The sequence below is a fragment of the Galeopterus variegatus genome, unplaced genomic scaffold (assembly GCF_000696425.1).
Source record: "Galeopterus variegatus unplaced genomic scaffold, G_variegatus-3.0.2 Scaffold11698, whole genome shotgun sequence".
In the NCBI taxonomy this organism is placed as follows: domain Eukaryota; kingdom Metazoa; phylum Chordata; class Mammalia; order Dermoptera; family Cynocephalidae; genus Galeopterus; species Galeopterus variegatus.
In genome coordinates this window covers 5,563-17,375 of record NW_007737809.1, presented here as the reverse complement: position 1 = coordinate 17,375, position 11,813 = coordinate 5,563, and positions in this window count along the sequence as shown.

Below are 11,813 nucleotides of genomic sequence, written 5' to 3'. Positions count from 1 at the left end.
GAATGCTTAAAAAGTCTTTATTGATAGGGCAATTATTGGAATATTTATTTTAGATGTTCACAGCAGGGTATAGAATACATTGTAAAAATATAACAAAAGCCATAGAATATCTCTAAAAGGTATATTAAAAGAATATAAATTCAAAAATAAATAAAAATTTTTAAAACATTATGATGTATGAGTGAAGTTCACAAAACAGAGATTCTGCTAAAATGTAAAACAAAATTTGAGCTCCTAAGGTCCATCAGGTGTGAACTAAATAATTACTCATGAGATAACAAATTGTGCCAGAGTGTAATTAGCTACAATATTCAACAAATCCAAAACAATCTAGGAATAAAAGTCAGTGTATATAGATAACTTAATTAATATTGTTGGCAATTTTCTGGAACCCCACAGCATAATCTTATAAGCTCAGACACATTCCAAGTTCCCAAATATTAATTACTTCTTAAGCAACACTATCTGCAAGAAGTAACTGTATGTTTGAATTTTATTCTCAACTCTATTGGAGTTCTTTCAAGAGATTTTACTTAAATTTGTATTCATGCAGAATATGTATCCTTTAATCAAGAATATTTTTATATTTAGTGTTACTCACTTTTACTTCAAATTCTCTGAAATACAGTATCGATATAATGGTGGTTTATCGATCTGTACTTGAAAACAATTCGATTCATAATGAAACTTTTATGTATTTTAATTTTTTATGTAGTTTGCTTATTTGTCCATCATCCTTTTATATGACAGAGCAATTTCTGAATATATCAATTAAATCAAGATTTTCCTCCCTGTTATCATTACTTGTCATTGTCTGTTATTAGGAGTACCAAAAACCTGCACTGATTTGAATAAAATTTTTTTGATATGTTCATAACATTAACAAATGATAGAGATGCTATTCACACATAAATAAGGCAGAGAATAGTGAAAATTCTAAACATCCAAGCAAAGCATTTATCAATTAAATGTACAAATATGAAAGAAAAAATAATTTACTGAGAATATTGAGAATTTTCTATCTGCTAGGCACTAAGCTAGACTTTTCATATATATTTACCTATCAATTAGGCATTCTTTTTCATACTTTTCTTCAGTAAAAACCTCATACTTTGAAATATTGAGTAGCTTGCTCAATTTCATCCAGGTTGGTTAGATCGAGCTAGAGTTTGAATCAATATTGACTTTTCTCTGCATGCTTGGGAGGTCAGAAAATGGAGATTGTATTTCTTGTGATATTTAGATATTAAGTAGCATCGTAAGTAAACTGTGCCTTAAAAGATGGAAAAAATTTTAATATTTGGACAAAATAGATGACCAGAGTCACTGATTATTGAAATGAGTGTGACCCTGGGAGTGGGAGAGGAAGGAGGTGAACAATGGGAGAGAGTTAACAGGGTGACAAACTGCTAGAGAGAGCTCTTGGTGAGTGCGGGAAGTAAGGGCAGAAGTGGATCAGGTTACTGAGAATCTTAAATGCCAGCCGAAGGAATCTGAATTTATTTAGAGGCATCAGACATTGAATTCTGCCTGACACCACAGTAATATTTTTGTATTTTTCAGAGAGCAGATTTTGCAATTGATTGGAAAGAGACTGGAAGCAATGAGTCTAACTTCAATAACTCATATACGAGAGGTCTTCAAAAAGTTCATGGGAAGATTTGTAATTTTTTTTGTTTGTTTTGGCCACAAAACAAGTCTTAATACATTTAAAAAGAACTAAGATCATAGAAAATATGTTCTCTGACCACAACAACAGAAGGAAATTTAGAAAATTCACAAATGTGTGGAAATTAAACAACACTCTTCTAAATAAATAATGAGTAAGAAGAAAAAATACAGGGAAATTAGAGAGTGCTTTGAAATGAAAATCGAAGCACAACCTAACAGAATTTATAGGATGCAGGGATCATGCAGTGCTTAGAGAAAAATTTATACTTGTAAACACTTATATTAAAAATAAGAAAAATCTCAAATCAGTAATGTAAACTTTTACCTTAAGAAAATAGAAAAAGTGGAGCAAACTAAACCAAAAGCAAATATAGGTAAGAAATAACAAAGATTACAGCAGGAATATATGCAATAGAGGATTAAAACAACAGAAAAAATTAGCAAAACCAAAATTTGATTCATTAAAAAGATCAACAAAATTTGCAAACCTTTATCTAGGCTGACAAAGAAAAAGAGAGAGAAGACTGAAATTACTAACATCAGAAATAAAGCAGGGGAATTATTACATTGTTATTATGGTTTGTGGTGGTAAGATTTAGTTTCTTTCTCTCTTGTTTGCATTTTTGTTCTACCAGTGGGTTTTATTCTTTCTTGTGTATTCAGGGTAGGGATTATCATTTTTGGGATTCCAGATTCAGGACTTCTTTGAAGATTTCTTGTATGGCTGGTCCTGTAGTTTTGGATTGTCTGGAAAATACACTATTTTTCCTCATTTCTGAAGGATAGCCTTACTGGATATAGTATTCTTGGCTGGCAGTTTTTTTCTTTTAGTGCTTTGAAGATATCATCCCATTTCCTTCTGGCCTGACTCACCTAAAGCAACAGGGGTTTCACAACCTCCTACATAAATACCAAGGCTCCAGCTGAGATGTTTTTCTGTGGATGGGCGCAAAACTCTTGTTATTATGGGGTAATATGAGTGGGCTACCTCCTATTCAGTCATCTTGCTGATGTTCTCCTCCCCTCAACTTTATTTTTATTCAAGATAGTTTCAGCTATTCTGAGCCCCAGTGAATCTTAGAATCCATCTGTCAGTTTCAGCAAAGAAGCAAGAATTACCTTGATATAAGGATAATCTTGAATCTGTAGATTAACTTCTGCTATATTGTCATCTTAGCAATATTAGGTCTTCTGGTTCATGAACACAAGATGTCTTTCCATTATATTTATATCATCTTTAATTTCTTTTAACAAAGTATTTTAGTTTTCAGTAAAATTTGAATTTTCTTTTGTTAAATTTGTTTCTAAGTATTTCTTCTTTTTTTAAGTTTCTTTTTTATTCAAAATATTTTAACATTTATTTGTACATATTTGTGGAGTGTAGTGTGTTTTTTCATTATATACAAATACTGCACAATGATTCCCATAGGGTAGATAGCACAGTTTTGTACCCATTAGTCCACCACTTGTTTCTGATGCTAGAGAAAGTGAAATTGGTTTTCTTAATTGCACTTTCAGTTTCTTTATTGCAAAAGTATGAAACACAATTGATTAACGGATATTGATCTTGTATCCTGCAACTCTACCAAACATGTTTATTAGTTCTAATAGTTTTTTAGTTGCCTCTTTAGGATCTTATATAAGCAAGATTATGGCATCTGCAAAAAAAAAGAGATTTCTTTTGCTTTTTCATGTTCAATCTTCATGCCTGTTTCTCCATACTTTTTGCCTAACCCTGACTAGGACCTTCAGAATAATTTTGAGTCAAAGTGGCAAGAGCAGACATCCTTTTCTTATTTCTGATCTTAAAAGAAAAGCTTTTAGTCTTTTACCACTGTTATCACATTAGCTGTGAATTTTTTTTATAACCATGCTTTATCACATTGAGGAAGTTTTCTTGTTTCTAGTTTGTTTAGTGTTTTTATCACAAAGGGGTGTTGAATTTTACCAAATACTATTTCTTGTCTCTTTTGAAATGATCACATGGTTTTCATTCTTTATTCTATTGAAGTGGTGTGTTATATTAATTGTTTTTAAATGTTAAATCAACTTTGCATTGCATTCCTGGGGGGGGGGAATCCTACTTGATTATGGTGTATAATTATTTTTATGTGCTGCTATATTTGCTTTACTAGTTTTGGGTTTGTTTTTTTTTTTTTTAGTATTTTGTATCTATATTCATAACACATATTGGTCTGTAGTTTCCTTTCCTTGTTATATCTTTAGCTGGTTTTGATATCAGGGTGATAATGGCCTCATTGAATGAGTTGGGAAGTGATCCTTCCTTTTCAACTTTTTGAAAGCACTTGTAAAGAATAGGTATTAAATTCTCTTTAAATCTTTGGTGGAATTCATCTGTGAAACCCTCCTGACCTGGGCATGTTTGTTTGGGTAGTGTTTTTTAAAGTTACAAATTCAATTTCTTTATTTGTCACAGGTATATTCAGATTTCTCCTATTTCTTCTTGAAGCAGTTTTGGTAGCTTGTGTCTTTCTAAGAATTTGTTCATTTCATCAAGTTTATATTGTTTGTTAGCATGCAATTTTCACGGTATTTCTTACAACCCATTTTATTTCTCTAAGATCAATGGTAATGTCCTCTCATTTCTGAATTTAGTAATTTGTCTTCTCTCTTTCTGTCTTGAATCTAACTAAAAACTTGTCAATATTGTTGATCTTTTTCAAAGAACAAACTTTTGGTTTCACTAATTTTCCCTTTTGCTTTCCTATTCTCTGTTTTATTAATTTCTGCTCTAATACTTATTATTTTTCTCCTTTTCCTTTGGTTTTAGTTGGCTGTAATTTTTTAAAGATGAACAGTTACACTATTTATTTCAGATCTTTTTTTCTCTTTATAACATGTTTTTACAACTATAAATTTCCCACTAAGCACTGCTTTATTTGCATCCCATAAGTTTAAGTATATTGCCACTTCATTTCCATTCATCTCAAAGAATTTTATACTTTCCCCTGTTATTTCTTCTTTGAACCATTGTTCATATTTCTACATATTTGTGAGTTTCCCAGATTTTTTCCTGCTATCGATCTCTAGTTTTATTCCATTGTGGTAAAAACATACTTTGTATTATTTCTATGCTTTTGAGTTTTTTGAGGTTTGTGTCTTAGCATATGGTTTCTACTGGAGAATGTTCTACGTGAACTTGAGAAAAATGTATATTCTGTTGCTTTTGGTGAAATGTTCTAGAGATATCTCTTTGATCTAATGGGTTTATAGTGTAGTTAAAATCTTCTATTTCTTTGTTAATCTTCTGCCTAACTATTCTATCCATTATCAAAACTAGGGTATTGAAGTCTCCAACTATAATTGGCAAATTGTTTATTCTTTCTTCTCTTTTGTTAGTTTGACTTTATTTTGGTGTTCTGTTATTAGCTGCATATATGTTTATAATTATTATATCTTCCTGATGGACTAAAATTTATCATTATAAATGGTTCCTATTTATCTCTAGTAAAAATTTTGTATCAAAGTCTAATTTGTCTGATATAAGTATAAGCCTCTCCTCCTTTCTGTGGTTGTAGTTTGCATAATGTATTTTTTCCTGTCCTTTTACTTTAAGTCTATTTGTATTTTTGATTCTAAAGTGTTTCCTATAGATAGTATATAGCTGGATTTTTTTAAAATCCAATATGACAGTCTTTGCCTTTTGATGGGATTGCTCAATCTATTCACATTTAATATTATTAATATCATTAGACTTATGTCTGTTATTTTACTTTTTGTTTTGTATCTGTCTCATGTATTTCCCTCTCATTCCTTCTTTAGTGCTTTCATCTGTATGAAGTGAGTATTCTCTAATGTAGCATTTCAAATTTTTAAATCTATTTTTCTATCTTTTGTGATTGCTCTAGAATTTACCATACACATCTTAATAGAATAAACTTCAGATTTGCACTAGTTTAATTACAGTGATATATAGAAATGTTACTCCTGTATAGCTCTATTTACTTTTTCCAGTTTGGTAGTACCATTGTTATACATATTACATGTATTATTGTTACAAATACATATACATTGTTATAACTTTTATTTTGCAATGTGTTGTCATTTCCTTAGCACAATACTTCTCTGCTCCCACCAACTTCCTTTGTGCTATCACTAGCAAATATATTATGCATATATTACATTTCTATAGATCCAAGATTACATTATATACACATTAGCTTATACAATTGCTTTTTAAATCAGCTCTGAGGAAAAAAAGGAGGAAAACGTGCATTTAAATTGTTTTCTATAATTGTATAATTACCTTTACAGTGCTCTTTGTGTGTGGGGTGTGTGTGTAAATCACCTTCTAGAGCCACTTGCTTTTAGTATTTCTTGTAAGCTGGTTCTGCTAGCAACAATTCTCTCAGTTCTTATCTGGGAATGTCTTTATTTTATTTTTCACTTACTCCTGAAAATAGAGCCACTTGCTTTTAGTATTTCTTGTAAGCTGGTTCTGCTAGCAACAATTCTCTCAGTTTTTATCTGGGAATGTCTTTATTTTATTTTTCACTTACTCCTGAAAGATAGCTTAGTTCAACCAAGCTATAGGATTCTTGGTTGACAAGTGCTTCCCTATCCCACCCCCCAACTGCAGCACTTTGGATATTTTAATTCACTGCTTGAAGCCTTAATTGTTTCAACTAAAAAGTTACATGTTAGATTTATCATGGTTCCCTTGAAAGTAAAGTCTTTTTTCTTGCTGTTTTCAAGATTTTCTCATTGTCTTTGTATTTCATCATTTTTACTATGATGTGTCTGTGAATTTATCTTCTGTTGAGTTTATTGAGCTTCCTATATATATATATAGGCTACTGTTTTTGATAAATTTGGAGAGTTTTCTGCTATTATTTCTTCAAATATTTTGTACTACTCCTTTTTCTCTCTCTTCTCCTTGAATGGGGTACTCCCATTATTCATGTGTTGATGCAGTTAGTGGTGTCCCCATTTCTTTGAGGCTCTGTTCGTTTTTCTTTATTCTCCGTGTTCTTTGGATTGAACAATCTCTATTGATATATCTTCAAGTTTACTGATTTTTTTTCTGCCAGTTCAAATCTACTGTCAAGATCCTTTAATAAATTTTTAAATTTTACTTATTAAAGTTTTCAACTTCCAAATTTCCATTTGTTTGGGGATTTTTTTTACAATTTTTTCTCTTTATTGATAGTTTTTATTCGATCCAACATTGTCATCATACCTTTATTTATCTATTTAGTTGTGGTTCCCACTAATTCAGCAAAAGTATATATATATTTCTTTCCTTTTTGTCTTTCTTCATGACCGGCAACGGATCGCAACCCTCAGTGTCGCGCCCGTACCGGACCGGGACCGGCAACGGGATCGCAACCCTCGGCGTTGCCCCCGCACCTCGCTCAGCCAGTGAGCGGCCAGTCTGTATGTGGGATCCGAACCCTCGGCGGGAGCGCCGCCACGCTTCCCAAGCAGCACACTGTAGCAGTGCGCCACCGGGCCGGCCCAGCAAAAATATTTTTACCTTTTTGTAAATTGTAACTTAGTTGATTGCACATATCTGTAGGGTACAGAGTAAAAATATCATTATCTGTGTGCAATATGTGATGTTCAAATCAGGATAATTAGTATATTCAACATTATACAATGTATTCATTTTTCATGGCACTTTAAAAATACCTCTCTATACTCCCCCCACTTCCCACCTCTGGTAACCACAGTTCTGTTGTCTCCTTTTGAAAATTCAACATATTATTGTAATTGTTTTATATATATATTTTTCAAATTATTTTGATTTTATTTTTTAGCTGCCATTTATGAATGAGGAAATGTGGTATTTCTCTTTCTGTGCTTGGCTTATTTCACTTAACCTGATTTTCTCTAAGTTTATCCATGTTGATGCAAATGGCAGTATTTCATTCTTTTTTATGGCACAGTAGTATTCCATTGTGCATATACCACATTTTCTTCATCCAGTCATCTGATAATGGACATTTAGTTTCATTCCAACTCTTGGCTATTATAAATAGAGCTGCAATTAACACAGGAGTGCAGGTACCCCTTTGACATGATGATTTCCATACCTTTGGATTTATACACAGCATGGGATTGCTGGATCATATGGCAGTTCTGTCTGCAGTTGTTTGAGAAAACTCCATACTGATTCCTGACTCTTTACAATATGCCTGCTTTTTTCTATATAAGATGTAACCTAAGAATCAATAAACGAGACTTGATTAGAATACTGTCTTGTCTCCCATCTCTTGCATCTCTTGTTCCATCCCATTCCTACTCCCCCCTCCAGGGTCTGCGTTGAATATCCCGTGGGTCAGGACAGTTTTCCATAATGGCTACACTAAAGTACAGTCCTACAAACAGTGTAGGAGGGTTCCCCTTTCTCCACATGCTAGCCAGCATTTGTTATTTTCTGTCTTTTTGATAAGTCTGTCAAACTGGGGTGAGATAACATCTCAAAATGGCTTTGATTTGTGTTTCCTTGATGCTGATGTTGAGCATTGTTTTATGGGTCTGTTGGCCATTTGTATATCTTCCTTTGAGAAATGCCTGTTCAGCTCCTTTGCCCATTTTTTAACTGGATTATTTGTTCTTTACTGTGAAGTTGTTTGATTTCCTTCTATATACTGGACATTAATCCATCATTAGATGCATAGTTTTCAAATATTTTCTCCCACTCTATAGGTTGTCTTTTCACTCAGTTAATTGTTTCTTCTGCTGTGCAGAAGATTTTTAGTTTGATATAATCCCATTTGTTTGTTTTTTCCTTTTGTTCCCTGTGCTTTGATGGTCATATTCAAAAAGTCTTTGCCCAGTCCTACTTCCTGAATTGTTTCCCTAATGTTTTCTTTTAGGAATTTTGTAGTTTCAGGTGTTATATTTAATCTATTTTGTGTTGATTTTGGTATGTATAGAGAGGTACAGGTCTAGTTTCATTCTTCTACATATGGATGTTCAGTTTTCTCAGCATCATTTATTGAAGAGGAAGACTGTTCCAGAATGTATGTTCTTTGTGCCTTTGTCAAAGATGTTCTCTTCCTGTAACTTCCTGGTCTGGAAAATAAATGCAGGAAGAGAACCCCAATTCATGGTTAATTTCCCAAGGAAGAGATGCCTCTCACTTGAGGGTTCCAGGGGAAATTAACCACTTTGGGGTTTCTCACTGCTCAGAAGAGATAGGCTTTGAGTAATCCTTTGTGGCTCTATCAACCAGGGGAAGTGGGGTAACAAATCCGTGGGGGGCAAAGCAACAACTTTGAGTAGTATGGACATTGTCACAATGTTAATTCTTCCATCCAAGAATATGGAATGTCTTTCCAATTTTTGTGTCCTCTTTCAACAGTGATTTTTAGTTCTCATTGTAGAAATTTGTCACATCCTTGCTTAAATTTATACCTAGTTATTTTATTTTATTTTATTTGGTGACTATTGTAAATAGGCTTGCTTTCTGGATTTCTTTTTCTGCTAGTTCATTGTTGGAGTGTAAAATACTACTGACTTTTGCATATTTATTTTATATCTTGCAACTTTACTGAAACTGTTTATCAACTCTAAGTGATTTCGGCAGAGTCTTTAGCCTTTCTATATATAGAACCATGTCATCTGCAAACAGGGGCAGTTTGACTTTTCTTTTCCACTCTGGATAACTGAAACTGTTTATCAACTCTAAGTGATTTCGGCAGAGTCTTTAGCCTTTCTATATATAGAGCCATGTCATCTGCAAACAGGGGCAGTTTGACTTTTCTTTTCCACTCTGGATGCCCTTTATTTCTTTCTCTTGCCTGAGTGCTCTGGGCTGTGGCAGTGGGGAGCTGATGGCCTCAGCCACATCCCCCAGAAAACCTCAACGAGCCAAGTGATGATGACCACTGATCTGCCACCAGCACCCCCTGGTCTACCCTGCTGGAATGAGGTGGGTGCCGTGGGCCTTGACCAAGCCCCCTCCTTTCTACTCCTCCCACCGTATTTCCTTTCCCCTTTCCCTCTCTCCCTCTCCTTCAACTGCTCTGCAACAACATCTTAGAATGTAAAAATAAATAAATAAATAAATAAATTTTAAAAAATAAATGTATACTAGTTTTCTAGTGCAATAGAAAAGGTAAGTTTGAATCGAAGGACATGAGCATTTTAAAAGCTTTTGATCTGTTTTGTGAAATTTCTCTCCAGAAAGATTGTGTGGTAGCTCAGTGGTCATTTCTAGGCTGGTTGTTGAAGTCAGTGGGATATGGCTGAGGCCCTCGGCTCCCCACCACCCCATTTTTGGAGCCCAGGTTGCTTCTTGCAGTGGCTTGGTGTTCATCACTGGGCTGGCTGTAGATGTCAGGAGGGTGTGGCTTAGGCCCTCAGCCCCTCATCACCCTAGCTGGGGAGCGCAGGGTGTTTTCTGTAGCAGCTCAGTGGTCATCACTGGGCTGGTTGCATATGTTGGGGGAGCATTCCTGAGACCTTCTGCCTCCCACTGCCCCAGCTTGGGACCCAGGGCACTACTGATGGCAGTCTGGTGGTCATTGCTGGGCTAGGTGTAGTCATAAAGGGGGCAGGGCTGAGCCCACAGCCTTCCTTCCTCCCTGGCTTGGGAGCCAAGGGGGCTTTTGGTCCTTCTAGGTTTTATAAGTGTTCTTTGGTGATGTCAGACTTTTACTAGTTAATATCAGACTTTGTCTCTGACCTTTGCATATTTTGCTTTTTCTTTCAGTTCTGTTGGATTATTCACTGTTCCCACTACTTAAACTTTACACTGGAACTAATTTGTTGTCCTTTGATTATTTCTAAAATGGGGGAACTTTCTTTAGGGACCAGCACTTGAGCTCTGTGGTTGAGCTAATTGCTTCATTGTTGTTGATTCTCTGGGGGAAGCTTTTTGTGCAGCTCAGGTTTTAATCACTGACCTTGGATGTACTTCTGGATGCTGTGAAGTCCAGTACACCTGGATTGTGTGGAAACTCTGGATTGGGCCTGGGTCTTTTCAGCAAACTGCACCTCCTGCATATCTCTACTCCTGACCAGTCTCCACTGAGTGGTCCTGTGATGATTCAGGAGCAGGTCATCTGTCCATGCTGTGCTCCAATGTTCCCCTGGTGGGCCTGTCTCCCCCACCACCCATACTCCAAACACTTACCGTGGGGCAGGCCATGTGCCAGTCCCTTGTGATGACTCACCAGCCTCTGAGTGGCTCCTTGCTCTTATGTGGGTCCACAGGAACACTGTTAGTAGTCTTGCTGGCCTAGGGGCCACCAAGGTTCTCTTCTCCCCTGCAGCCTCCAAGCAACTTCATAGGAAGGGTGCAGCTGCGGCTTTTGCCAGCTCTTGCTCCATGCACTCACCGGCTCAAGCCTTGAAGTGGCCAGGGCTTGAAATGGTGGGAGCGATCTTTTCTTTTTCTCATCGTGGCTTCCGAACTCTGCAGGTCTCTCCTTCTCTTCCCATGAGCTCTAGCAGACCCAGGATGGCTGTCATTGCTTTTTAATAGCTGTAAATTGGTTGATTTGTGTGAGAGAGTGACACTGGGGACTATCTATTCCATCGTCTTGACCAGAAGCCCTAGTATACATTTAATAAACACGAATTAGTAGCTTGTTTATAATAGGGAAATGGAATTAAATTAGATACCCATTGAAAGGGAATGAGTTAAAAATAGTGGTACGTAATTGATTGCATCTAATTTAGATATAGATTTTTGCTTGTTGATATTATTAAGTTAAAAGACTGTTTCCAGTATGATTTCACTTTTCTAAGGGAATATGAGAAATAATTCTGGAAAGATATAAATTAAAATGCTAATAGCAGTTATTTTTAAGTAGCCACCAAGTGTTTGTATTTTATATTTTTTTACTTTAATTTTCCTTTTATACATCTCTGATTTGTATTTTTGTTTCAATTTTTCTGTGAATGTATATATAAGTAATAATTTTATGATATAAATTTCTATTTTAAAAAATATAAGTAAGAATTGGTGGATATTGGCATTGTTTTCTGTCCATAAAGCTACCTTCAGTTACTGCTTTTATGCCAGAGTCAGATTGTCATGCCCAGACAAAGTCACATTGGCTTCATTCAGCACTTAATCCTCCAGTTTGAAAGCCAACTTGAGTCAATGTGATGGACTCAGTGTATTGCCATTTGTTAAAGCGGAGGCTGGACTTTTTCTCCTAAAC